Source organism: Phoca vitulina, unplaced genomic scaffold (assembly GCF_004348235.1).
Source record: "Phoca vitulina isolate PV1807 unplaced genomic scaffold, GSC_HSeal_1.0 scaffold83, whole genome shotgun sequence".
Classification (NCBI taxonomy): domain Eukaryota; kingdom Metazoa; phylum Chordata; class Mammalia; order Carnivora; family Phocidae; genus Phoca; species Phoca vitulina.
Window position 1 is genome coordinate 1,374,677 of NW_022589786.1, and position 13,498 is coordinate 1,388,174.

Sequence of the window (13,498 nt, forward strand, 5' to 3'; positions counted from 1 at the left end):
TCTATCAGTCCTTGAAATTACTACTTTAGATACTAAGTACATTAAAAAGTTTTTTCCTTCTGTTAGCACATGAACTCTTTAGGAACAGCAAGGACTCTGTCCTGCTCCCCATGATGGCCCCATCACCTTAGAAGAGTGTCTGGCACATAGTAGCTGTTCACATAACGTGCAATGGTTTCTTTACAGTCATTCTTCCTCCCCCTCTTCTTTTTCAGGACATATCTGACAGAAGGGGGAGAGCATACTATTTTCATTTTAAATGCTTGTTTTTACTGCAGAACAAACCATTTGGAGCCATTCTAAACAATGAGTGGGAGCAAGTGTCCTCTGATCCCCTCCTCTCTCCTGCTTACCTTTCAACTCAAGCTTGGGAATAAGTCAGCCCAACTAAGTTATTCTAGAATTCCATCAGATTGTTCAAGCCAAGAAGGAGGCTGAAATTCCAAGATTCAGATCTCTGGTAAATTTCCTGAGGGATGTAACTTGGGCCTGAACTTGATGTACTCCCTGATATGATATTAGCATTCATTTGTGTCTTATTGGAAGCCTTCCATGGCATGTATAGCAGAAGAAATTGACAGGTGGATTGAGTGGAGGGATTCATCAAGTGCCTGTGCTTGGCACACAGGGTCCTCCCTTGCTGGGCCACCGTGGACTCATCCAGCCTCATTCTTTACCCACTCTCTTCCATGCAGGTTATGTTCTTAGGCTCCAGGAATCTTTGCTGCTCCCTTAAAACACTGTACTTTCATGCCCTGTGTCTTTCTTATGCTGCTTCTGAGCCTAGAAAGTCTGTCTCCTCCTTGTCCACTTGGTAAGCTTGTGTCTTCCTTCAGAGAACATTTCTCCTCTTCTACTTCCCACCACATCTTCCCAGGGTACCTGGTATTGACTAAGAGCTATAACAGAGGTACATCTTCATGGTCATCTGTCTGAAGGCAAGGACATTGTCTTGTGCACTCTTGAATCCTGAATGCCTAGCATGGGGACCAACGTGGTTATTTGTTGGAGGACAGCACCTCTCTCCTGTGCTGGACTAGACCAAGGCCATGCATTATTCATTTCTGTATCTCAGAACTGTGAAGTGGTCCAGAGTGACTGAATGCATGTTTAATGACTAGACTTAAATTAAATGGCATGGGTGGTAGAAACTGCTCACTATCCCCTGCGATATTGTCAGCTTGTAAGAGTTTTAGTTTGACCTTTAGCTATTGAGAACATTTCTTGGTTTTACAGCTTACTGTGGCCAAACAAGCAAGTCCCGGCCAATGAAATGTGAACAGAGGTGTCATGTGGCAGCTTCTAGGAACCTCCACTGAGACATGGATGGCATGTGCCCCCTTTAACTCTTTTTGGGTCTATCTCCCATTTTTTCTGTCTGGAACATGGATGTCTCTAGTCATGCAGTGTCAGAATCCCAATGTGGCTAGTAACAGTGGGATACTATTGATACCCCAGGCCTGGAACAAAAGAAATGAGTAGTTATTTGTACCTAGAAGAAGAGGGCTGTGTGGAGAGAGCCACCCATCAGGAGCCATAATTTTTCATGGACAGAATCAGATAGCTCACACAGAGATCACTAAGGGAATAAATATCTGACCTCACTTTCCTCTGTCCTCAAATCAATGTTCCCCATAAGCCGAACTGTGTGGAAATCAGAAAGAGAGAGAGCCCATTGATGTGGGGACCTCCAGGGGCATAGCAAGTGAAGAAGGATGGAGACTGGATGTGGCTGGGTAAATAAAAGATAACCAGTGCCTTTGGGTAGAACTATATTCTCATTTCAAAAGCAAGGAAATTAGATTAAATAATCTCCACTATTCTTTCTGCTTGTAATATTCAGACTGGATTTTCTGCATTAATTGGTTTCACTTTCTCAGAACTTTATGCCAAGGCTACAGGCAACCTACAGTCAGGCATCCCAGAGTATCAGTTACAGACCAATGTTCCAACTCAAAAGCATAATAGTTGGTGAATAGAAGACACATAGAACAATGAGTCGTGTTAAAAAGTACAGAAACATGGGACACCTGGGTGGCTCAGTCAGTTGGGCATCCTACTCTTGATTTTGGCTCAGGTCATGATATCAGGGTTGTGGGATTGAGTCTGTTTGAGATTCTCTCCCTCTTCCTCTCACTTTCCCCCTGTCCCTAGCCCTGCTCATACCCTTTCTCTTTCTCTAAAATAAATAAGTGTATCTTTTTAAAAAAGTACAGAAACAAATCCACACATACATGAACAGTGGATTTTATGACAAAAGTAACACTGCAGTGCAGTGGCAAAAGGATAGTCTGTAATAAATCATGCTGGGTCAATTGTATATGGACATGGGAAAAATAAATCTTAACCTATACCCCATACACAATTCCATATAGACTGTCAACGTAAATGCATAAGTAAGTAAATAAAGCTTCTAAAGAAAACATAGGAGAGTATCTTCATGACGTTGTTGTCAGCCAAAAGAATGGACAAAAGACTTTAACAGCACTTAATAAAAGAAGCATATCCAGATGGCCAATAAACACAAGATGAGAGTTCAACTTCATTAGTTATCACCAGAATGTCTTACATTTCAGAGACTGATGATAACAAGTGTTGGCAAGGATGTGGAGCAACTGGAACTCTCATATACTGCTAATGAGGGTATAAATTGGCACAATCCCTTCCTAATATCTACTAGAAATATGTTTTCTAGTATCTACTAAACGTATGACCCAGAACAACTAGGTATATCCACAAAAGAAATCCATACATATGTTCACTAAAAGACATTATCTAAGAATATTCATAGCAGTATTATCTAGGAGAGCCAGAAACTTTAAACAACCCAAGTGGGAATCAACAGTAGAATGGGTACCTGACTTGTGGTATCTTACATAAGGAAATACTGGTACAGACCAATAAAAATAAATAATTGCTATATGGGGTAACAAGGCTGAATCTCATAAAAAGTACTCAGAAAAGTATACACAGAATGATCATATTTATACAGACTTTAAATACAAGCAAAACAATAATCAGTGGTGTCAGAGAATAGGGTTATGCTTACTTTCTGGAGGTGTGTAGGGGCTGGGGAAGGGCAAGAAGTCAGCTACTGGGGTGGGCTGGTAAATTTTATTTCTTTTTTTTTATTTAATGATTTAATTAATTTATTTTACAGAGACACAGGGAGAGAGGGAACACAAGCAGGGGGAGTGGGAGAGGGAGAAGCAGGCTTCCTGGCGAGCAGGGAGCCGGATGCGGGGCTCGATCCCAGGACCCTGGGATCATGACCTGAGCCGAAGGCAGATGCCTAATGACTGAGCCACCCAGGCGCCCCTAAATTTTATTTCTTGATGTTGGTTGTGGTTCTATGGGTGTGTTCACTTAATGAAAGCTCTTTGTACACCAATTTGTGTGCCCGTATCTATAAATATAAACTTACTGACTCTAATAAGTAAGTGTTATCATTTAATACAGCCTTTTTTTTTTCTTTTTAAATAAAAACAGGGACAGGAACCTGAGTACCAGCCCTTCACTATTCAATACGAACATAAAGATCAAGATAAGAGCATGTCTGTAGGGCCACTAAGGAATTAACAACAGCGGGCACTTTCAAACATGGTTTCTTTGAACAGGTGTTCAAAGCCAAAAAGGTTTTTTAAGTCATTTGTAAAACCAAATTTTATTGCAGTCTGGAGTCCTGGGTATTATGTCAGGAATCATATGCAATGGGATCATTTTCTTTTGCTCACATTTGTGTGTGATAAAGAAAATAAATCTGTCTGGCAGAACAAAGAATTGCCTCAGATGAAAATATATTGAAGAAAAGGTAGCATTATTTTCAACTCTGAGTGCCTAAAAGATAGGAGGTTTAAAAGAAAGGTTCTCTGTTCTGGGAAAGATTAAATTTTTACACATTTTCTCAACAATTAAACATTTTTAAAGTAAATTCCAATTACTTCCAACAAATACTTATGTAAATGACCAGAAAGACAAATCAACATAAAATTATAGTAAAAATGACATTGATAACTAAAACACCCAAAACATGAGACATGTTGAAGACCAGAGGGGTGGGAGGAGTTTTACCATAAAAATCTGTCTACACCCAAGTTCCTCCAACTGGGCACTACATTTCACTCTTACTGTCCTAGTGGCCAAGGCAAAAGAAAAATTTAATAAATTATTTAGCTCTCATTTAAAAAAAAAAAGAAAGAAAAGGAAGCAAAGATGTGTGCTTGTTCAACGCGACAGACAACCATTCCTTGCATATTATGAGAAAGTAATTAGGAGAATCGTTTACATAAGGTTTGAAAGCGTAATAAAAACTGTCATTATAGTAAGTTTTATAGTATAGATGAAAACATTTTTAATTATCTCTGGCAAAAGGCAAAGCTGTAACAACATTGAATCATGGTTTCTTGAAGGCACAATAAAATATAGATTCCCTTGGTGATTTCAGTTGGCACCGAAGTGACCACGTAGTGCTGGGTGTGGGCGTGGGGAGTGGTGGATTTGTGTCACCCCGTTTCCTTGGCCACACCACCCTGGGGCACAAGTAGAGTAACGCCACACAGCGTGGCCCTGCCCTTAGTCAGCACTGCAGAAGGCCGGCGCCCCCACCCCTCCGGCTGTTCATGGGGATCCCCAGGGCTGGCCATGTGTGCTCTCCTGCGTGATCCTCGCAGCTGCCATGTGACCACTGCACTCAGCTGGCTCCCTGTCACCGTGTGTGTTGGGCCACGATGCATCCATTTCCACTGAGGACACCCATGCCCCTGAGCTGTAATAGCCATGCTGCAGAGCCACGAAACGTGTCCCCTGCTGCTGCAGCTGTTGGCACGCATCTCTGTCTCTCCTGTCCACTTACTGTGATGCCTCCCTCCCATTCTTCTTCTGTCCGGATTGGGCTGAGGTGGTCCTGGCACAAGCTCTCGCCATTTTGGGCTCCAGCCATTTTCATCCCAACCCCAGCCAGAAGTCACCATAACTCCCTCCCGTGTCTCCATCCAAACGCTGCCCACTGGGGCTCCTGGCACGGTCATGCTCTTGTTTCCTACTGTCTCTTCTCCTTTAGGACACAGCCACTGGGGGCAAGACCAGAAATGTCCTGAGTTCAGATAAAGTGTGGTGCTTGTCACCCCTTTCCTCTCCAACGTGAGTCTATTAACTTGAACCAAGCTTGTGTGACAGACTTTATTCCCCTAGACTAAAGCCTTAAGTCCCGGGATGGGGGACCTTCTGTCGGCAATGCCCAGGTATGAGAATGCAGAGGGAACACGGCTGGAATCTGAGCGGGGACGCCAGTGACAGCAACATGTCCCTAATACCATTCCCGTCAATTGTTTGTTTGTGCTTTGATCCTGTCTGAAGCCAGCCTCTTCCAGAAAGTGCACATTCCTCTTCTGGCCTTGCATCTTCCTGGAAAAGCGACTCCATTTGAGTCATAAGAGCCCCGGTTGCTTAACGGGAGCTTCATGCGGGCTGTTTGAGGTGTTATTTCTGCTTTTTATAATCACTCAGGAAGGGAAGTGCTGGTCTCCAAATTTTAAAGATGAAGAGGTTAAGCGGTAAGGTTAAGTGACTCTCCCAGGGCCACACTGAGCGACTGGTGGAGCTGATTCAAGGCCAGATTCGTGGGAACCGAGCCTGGCCTCGTCTTGATGAAACGGTCAAGTATTCCACGGTCCTTGGAACCAGAGCCTTCTTATAAACAGTTCTCTTCAGGCACATTCAAATATTTTCATCTTCTTTTCTGAGCATTTAAGACACAGATACGAGCTCCCAACACACAGCTTCTTGAGTCCTGGCATAAAGTCTGCTCCTGGACTTTTTATCTTTGCACATTAATTCCATACATTCATCATTTTTTAACTAAGGGAAGCTTCTGGCTTTTGTATACTAGGAATGCCTCCCAGGGGTTGATCAATCCAAATTCCTTCCCTTCACATGGCTCCTTCCTGTAGAACCCCTTGGGCTTGCCCAGGCGGAGGAAGACCTTTCTGTGCCCTATTAGCACCCCCCTAAGCCCTTTCTCTGAAATGGACATTTCTTGGTCTATCTTTCTTCCTTTTCCACACGCTCAGTTCCATTTAGGGATTCCTGGGCTGCCCACACCTGCCTCCTCAGTGGAGCACGTGACCATCTCCTGATCATGGGATTGATTCGCTCAGTTTAGGCCCCGAGTACCACTCCTGAACCAGACCGAGTCCTAGGACCCTTTCCACAAGCGCTGGGGCAAAGGCGCTATCTCTTTTTGGCTGGATCTGAACAAGGAAGCATGTGACACTGGTCATCTTCAGACTGTGAAGGAGGGCAGCCAAGGCCCCAGAAGACAAAAGGGGGAGGCATGGATAGGGAGCCCGGGGACGGAGCCACGGAGAGGGAGCTTGCTGAGGCAAACCTCCTCAGGGAGTTTTCAATCATGTGAGACAATTGACTTCCTTCCCTATTCAGGCCTGATGGAGCCATCTTTTCTGTTGCTTGCGTTACAAGCACTGTAGACATACATTGTGCAATACTGAATTGCGTTTTTAATATCTCTCCTGCTAGACGGCAACCTGCCTGATGCCTGAGACACTATTGTTTGAGTGAATAAATGAAGGGGCCAAAGAAATGAGGGATGAGAACCCAGTTGCTCGTGTATGTTGAGGGCTCATTTAAGGCCGTTGCCACTTCCCTAACTATTCATTTCTCCTCCCAATTCGTAGCCAGTTACCAGTTAAGAGCTGAGTCCCTTGAGGAAACCTGAATCATGATATCCATGGCCAGAAATGGAGCTCTTCTTGCTGGCAAGTTCCCACTCCATCGGAACTTACGAAATCTTGCAAAGTGAGAAATAGCTCAAAGAGAATGCCGAGGATGAACCTGCATCTCTTATCACGCAATAAACAGAACAAGCTCTGATGCGTCCATTTTTCAAATCAGGATCTTGGCAAGGAAACATTTTGGAGGAGCCCTCTGCCGGGATGTTGCCACTTGACTCTAAGCTCAGAAAGATTGGTATTTGGAGGCCCCCACAGCCCCCTGCTCCACAAACGAAGGCACAGGATGAGATGGTGAGTGGGGTTTGAGTAGGTGTGGGTCTTTCAGTCTTTACTGTAGGAATCTAATGAATATCCCATGTTTTATGTGCATTCATGTGCAAACCGCCCCCCCCATCCCCCACTCCAGGCCACATTTTCCGTTGAGTCTCAAAATAAAAAAGTGAAGTTGTCGCTGAAGCCCCAGGAGCAAAAGAACGTATGTGGGGATAGATTTCTTGCAGTTTCCCTTGGTTTTGCTTGCCCTGGCTTTTGCCCCCTCATCCGCATCCCCCTCCCCACTAGAACAGCTTTGCTCTTCGGGAATTGCTGGTCAGGAGGAAATGCCCATCCTCGGCCTCTTGCTTTTACAACATCAAAGGTCGGGGGCCGTGAGCCCTGGGCAGGAAACATTGCACACATAACTTTGGGTTAGCAAATCGGAACTAAAGGCTTTCAGACAGCAGCTGGGAGGAAATAACGGGTGACAGAGAGTATTGCTCCAAGAATCAGGTTCTCGGCCTGGCTCTGCCACTATTTTTGAGACTCTTGGCAAGTCCTTTGGCTTCTTTGGCCCTTGATTTCTTCAAGAGCAAAGTAGGGCGGTTCTGGGTAGCAAGATAAGGCCAAATGGCTGGAGACATCCCAGTGGCAACCAGCAGAAGGAGGACGAAAGTCATTTTTCCAGTTCCTCTATGGTTTGTCTCACCAACAGCGATAGCCGCCTGGGAGCTTGCCTCCTGAATTCCTTTTCTCGTCCCCACAGATGATCAACAGCCTCCCCCTCCTCACTCAGAAAGCCTCGTTTCCAAAAGGCTCATGCCCCCTGCCATGCTTTCCTATTTAGGACGAGAGAAAACTAATATTCACTTGGTAGGTGCTATGGTTTGAACATTTGCATCCCCTCAAAATTCATATGTTGAAATCCACCCTCCGGCCCCGCCCCCCGACGATGATGGTATCAGGAGATGGGAACTTCAGGAGGTGCTTAGGTCACGAGAGATTTTGAATGGGCTTAATGCTTTATAAAAGAGGCTCCAGAGAGTTCCCTAGCCCTTCCACCAAGTGAAGAAAATTGAGAATTCTGTGACCCAGAAGAGGGCCCTCATCTGGCCAGGCTGATGCCCTCATCTCAGACTGCTAGCCTCCAGGACTGTGAGAAATACATTTCTGTCATTTATAAATGACCCAGTCTGTGTATTTTGTTATAGTAGCCCAAAGAGACTATGGCGGACCCCCAAATTGTGGGGATCACTACTGAAAGACCACCTGAAGGGGCAGCACAAAGGACCACGCACCTGTACAAAAGCACAATCTATCAACTCTTCTACCAACCGTCATTTATTCATTTTTTTAAATTCACTCGTTCAACAAATATTTATGTTGAATTCATTCACTCACTCAGCAAATCTTACACTGCCAGGAATTTGGGGGTACAAGAGTAACCAAGGTATAGACATTGTTTTCTTGTTGTTTAGTTTAGTGGGAGATACAGATTAATAAGTAGCCCTAAAAACACTAAATTAAATTGCTTTTGATAGAGAAGCCATGGAATGATATGGGAGTACACATGAGGGGCACCTATGTCCCTAGACTTCCCAAAGGAAATGATGCATAAGGATGAGCTCCAAGAGTTAGCCAAGGAAGAAGGGATGGGGGAGAGTCTACAGAGAGTGTTCCAGGCAGGAACAGCCTGTGTGAAGGCCTGAAGGTAAGAGAAGACACAGTGGGTTGCAACAGAGATTGCATGAGGATGAGGGTGGGGATGGGTGGAAGCTTGAATAAGGTAGTCATAATAAGGTACCGCTGTAGATTCTTGAGCAAGATAATGGCCAAAGATGCTTAAGGAAAACAATTCATCTTTTCCTATATTCAGTGTGCACCAGAGGTGACAGAGACCAGAGGTGGGGAGAGGTTGAGTGGGTATTGGCAATAATGAAGACAAGGACTGGAGTGCTGTCCATGAAAACTGAGAATACAGAACTGGTAGCCACTGACCATCTTTCACATTAGCCTATGCTATACTCGGAGAGCCTAGAAGAGAACTCTGCTAAGTAATAAATGAACCCAAGAACTGTCATCCATTGGGTAGAATTTGCCCTATACTCATCTGGACTTATTCAGTGTCATGGTTTTCAAACTGTGTCTAAAGATCCCTAGAGTTTCCCAGAGGGGTTCTAGAGACCCTATTCAGCCAAAATGGGTTCTGTTGATCTATTTTGGACAAATGGACACTTGAAAACCACTAGTCTACTTTTTCTACAATGTGCATGTTCTGTTCAAAGTCCAGTGTTCCTGGTGATTATTAAATTTGGATTTGTGTGTATGAGTGTCCAGACTACTATTTTCTCTCTCAGAAGTTTCCTAGCAGCAACCCCATCCAAACCCCGACTAAAGATGTGATGGCTCTTTTTTCCGTTGTTCTGTTTTCTGTTGCCCTGCCCTCCCTGCCTAATTCCGGACCCAGTTCAACAAAGAAAAACCTTCCTCAGCAGCCCTCCCCATTTTAATTCTCTTGCAGCTCTTCTCTGGAGGGTGAAAAAAATTAATCTATTATTACTGTCAACACCAGTCATAATAAAGCATGAAAACTGACTGGGGAGTTTTAGTTCAGTCAAACTTCTTGAAGAGAAACGGAAAACAAAAACAGTATTTTTTTTCTTGACTAGAATGATCATTTCCCAAAGGAAATAACAGAAGTTCTGCATTTTGTGGGAAGGGAAGAAAGGTACAGGTAGGAGGGAGGTAGAGGGCGTGGTGTGCAAGCATGGTCCCTGGCTCACAGGAGTTGTTCAATAAATGCTGGGCTGGGTTCATAGAGTCTTTCATTCCTTCTACAAACACAAAGGCTAATCTCTAAGATAGTGTTTTATTTGCCTCCTAAGTTATCTCCTGGCAAAGCCAACAGAGTCACCACGTAAAAGACACGCAGTGTCTGTCAGCTGGCTTGCATGTTTCCCAAGTTACCCAAGTTCAGCACAGTGAACAAGAGCTAAAGTCTCTCAGACCCTGAAAGGGCCTTGAAGAATGACCCGAAGTCAACTGCCCAGAGAGATTCCCTACTTGTTTGCACAGGCCCACCTTCTCCGGCTTTGAACAACTCTCATAGAAAGCCCTTCCTGATATTGAGTTGAAATTAATCACCTGTAGCTTCTCTCTATTGCCCAAGAAACCCAGCGTGGGGGACAGGAGGCAGCACAGAATTATTCTAACTCCTCCACACTGGAAGGTGGAGACCAAGTTCTCTGAGTCTTCTTGCCTCCAGGGTCCCTGTATCCTAGTCTTTGAAACATTTCTGTGAAACGAGTTTTCAGATCCAACGTTATCCTGGTCCTTCTCCACCAAGAAGCTTTACTTTCCTACTCCTCAAAGTATGCTGCCCAAAATAGAAATACCTCTGTATCGTCTTACAAGTGCAGAAGAAAAGGGACTCTACTCCGTCTGATTCCAGAGCCGACTGCTCGCTCCCAGCTTTGGCAAGTTTCTTAACCTCCAGGAGCCATGGTTTAACATACAGCCTCATGTAAAGTGCCAACTCAGCTGACCCACGGCTTCCTTATTCTTTAGTCACATATTGTGTGTGTGTATGAGTTTGCGTGTGTTTGTCCAAATGTCAGAATTTCAATTTATCTTATAAAATTGTATCTGTTAGATTCAGGCTATTGTTTTTTTTCCCCTAGCTTTATTGAGGTATAATTAACAAAATTGCAATATATTTAAAGTGTACAATGTGATGATATATGTATACATTCCCACCAAGGAGTCAACACATCTCTCACCTCAAGTATTTTTGGGTGTGCTTGTGAGAAAACTGAAGTTATTTTCTCTTAGCAAATTTCAATAAAACACTACACTATTATTAACTATAATCACCGCATTTACATTAGATCCTCAGAACTTACTTATAACTGAAACTGTGTATCCTTTTACCAACCCCTCTCCATTTTTCCACCCTGCTGCCCCCAACAGCCACAATATTCTACTCTATTTCTATGAGTTTGACTTTTTTTTTTTTTTTTCAAATTTGATATATAAGGGATACCATGCAATATTTGTCTTTCTCTGCCTGGCTTATTTCATTCAGCAGGCCATTGTTTAATGTGAGAAAATTAAAAAAAAAAAAACACACACACAAAAAACAAGCCCAAGCCCTCTTTTGCTTTATCTAAATAACTAATAAAAATGTTTGCCTGGTTATAATAAAGAACTAAGCCCGGCCACCACTAGAAAACCTCCTTTGGGTTGATTCTAATCTATTATTAACCAGCACCTTTTTAGTAAGTAATAATCCACTCAATTTCATTTTTCTTTTGTGAATAATTTTCCCTGTTAAGCAAAAGAATATGTGAAATTTTGTCAAATGACTTGAACAAGTCCAGAAACACCAGGGCTCCTGTGTTTTCTTTCTTTACCAACCCAGGAAACTATCACAGTAGGCAACGTGTTTTCTGGGAACTCCTTCAGATCCTAGTAATCATGGCTCTTTCACCTCTATGTTTATGACTTACTTTAATGACTCACTTGGGAATCTCATTGAGGAATAGAAATTTTTTTTATTTTCTAAAAGAATTATACTTAATTAATAAGGTAATGCTAGTGATTGAAGCAAATAAATCCACATAAAGTGGTAGTACTTTATTTCTCATTCACGTGAAGTCTGTAAGGGGCATTCCTGATCACTGAGTGGTTCTGTCTCCAAGTTGTAATGCAAGGCTCTTGGCTTCCTTCACCTTGTGGTTCTGCGAGCCTCCTGATGGATATATCTGATGCAAAGGCTAATGCAGGATTAAATGAAAATGATTGCAATAAAGATAATGAAAAGATTTCAGACTATAGGGGAAGAAAAGAAAAACAAAAGCAGGGATCAAAGAAGTATAGAGTATGTGGCACACTCAGACTCAGGTATGTGGGGAAGGTTTGGGGGATGCGGCTGCCTTATGTCAGTGAACAAGGAGGGAGCCAGGAAATCCATCCCCTAACCTCACTGTCCTCCTCCAGGATTCCACATTTTCAAAACTGAACCATTATCCAAAAGGCAGGAGAGTTCACTGATCCTGTCCATACAGGTTGGCCCTTGGGGCACAACAGAGGGAGAAGGGTAGAGTGGGTCTTTAGAGGCGAACAAAAGATAGCACAGGAATCACAACATTTCTGAGGTGAGAGTAGCATAATCCGACTTGTGTTTTACAGAGATTAGTTTGGTGGCAGTGGAAACAGTGGCTGGAGAGGGGAGATACTGGAGGCAGGAAGACCTTTAGGGAGGCGAGGGCCAGACAGCACAGGGCAAGGGTAGGACAAGAGGCAAGGGGGAAACACTGGAACCGTGAATTCCCGGATGTGAGAGGCAAAAAAAAAAAAAAAAAAAAAAAAAGGCCGAAGGGGACTATAAAACCATGGTTTTAAAAGGAAGATGATGAGTTCATTTGAGGACAAATTACCTTGGGACATCGATATAGAGATGTCCTGAGTCAGCTGAGCCCCAGGGGAACTGATTTTGTCATCTGGTTCTGCTGTTTTCTGGAAAGTGCTCAGAAACACACAGATAATCAGGCCTGGCCCAAAGCAAAATCATAGCTGCCTATCTAAATCATGTCTTTCTTAACAAAAAAATCTCTGGGGAGCAAAAGCTATTTTATATGAATTCCATTTCTTCAGGAATGATTTATTTCATGCTATATTGATTGCATTGGTTTCCAGAAGATGCCTGGTAGAGATGAGTACAAGGCAACACGTGCTACTTGTAATTTACATTGAACTTAAAAGTGCACGTTGGATTATCTCCCAGAAGGATGGAACTGAACCCGAGTTTGTAAACGTTAGCATTAGTCTCAAATGCATGTGTTAAAATACAGATTGACTCTGAATTCGTTGCTTAAAAACATGAAAATCAACACAACAGCTCACCAGACTCAGACTCTTGCTTGCCAAATATTTGTCCAAAATTAAGGTCACTTTGATATGATAACAAATTCAATACTCCAACTTATTCTTGACTGAATATTAGAAATCGCTTTTAAGAAATACAAAATTAATTCTAAATTGAACCTAAGTAAACAAATCTGGAATTTAACGTGGGTGGCATTAATCTATGTGTGGTGCCAAAATTCCCTTCGTTTTTTTAATATCTTTACCCTCAACTATTTACAGTAATTAACTTTCTAAAGGGATTTGGTTAATTTTAGGTTGAACTAGTTTAAGTAAAAATATCCGGCCATTTTTATATTTTCATGTTTATAGATTGAAGTATAAGTAGCTACTCTTACATTGAGGCAGCTTTAGTACTGATTACAAAAGATCAGAAAAGCACTTTGAAAACAAAATGACTTAAGATTGCGCATAAGATTCAGGATAAATTAGGCATGTGATGTTTAATCATGTGTATGATATCTCACAAGACTAGCTGGTGTCATAAACATTTACTTCGACAACATTTGTAGTAAGTGAGTCACATTTCAAGGATGGTTGACTTTTCAGGGCCCTCAGTAAGTAAGTTG

At 42.8% G+C, this 13,498-nt stretch overlaps 1 protein-coding gene across 1 annotated transcript in view; it reads left to right on the plus strand.

Annotated features, from left to right (window-relative positions):
• SNX18 (sorting nexin 18) overlaps positions 1 to 13,498 on the plus strand; it is a 162,479-nt gene that overhangs the window by 110,600 nt on the left and 38,381 nt on the right. Inside the window, exons 4-5 of the mRNA XM_032395346.1 lie at positions 6,693 to 7,040; positions 8,546 to 8,715. The gene's annotated coding sequence lies outside the window, so the exon portion shown is untranslated. The remainder of the gene's footprint in view (positions 1 to 6,692; positions 7,041 to 8,545; positions 8,716 to 13,498) is intronic.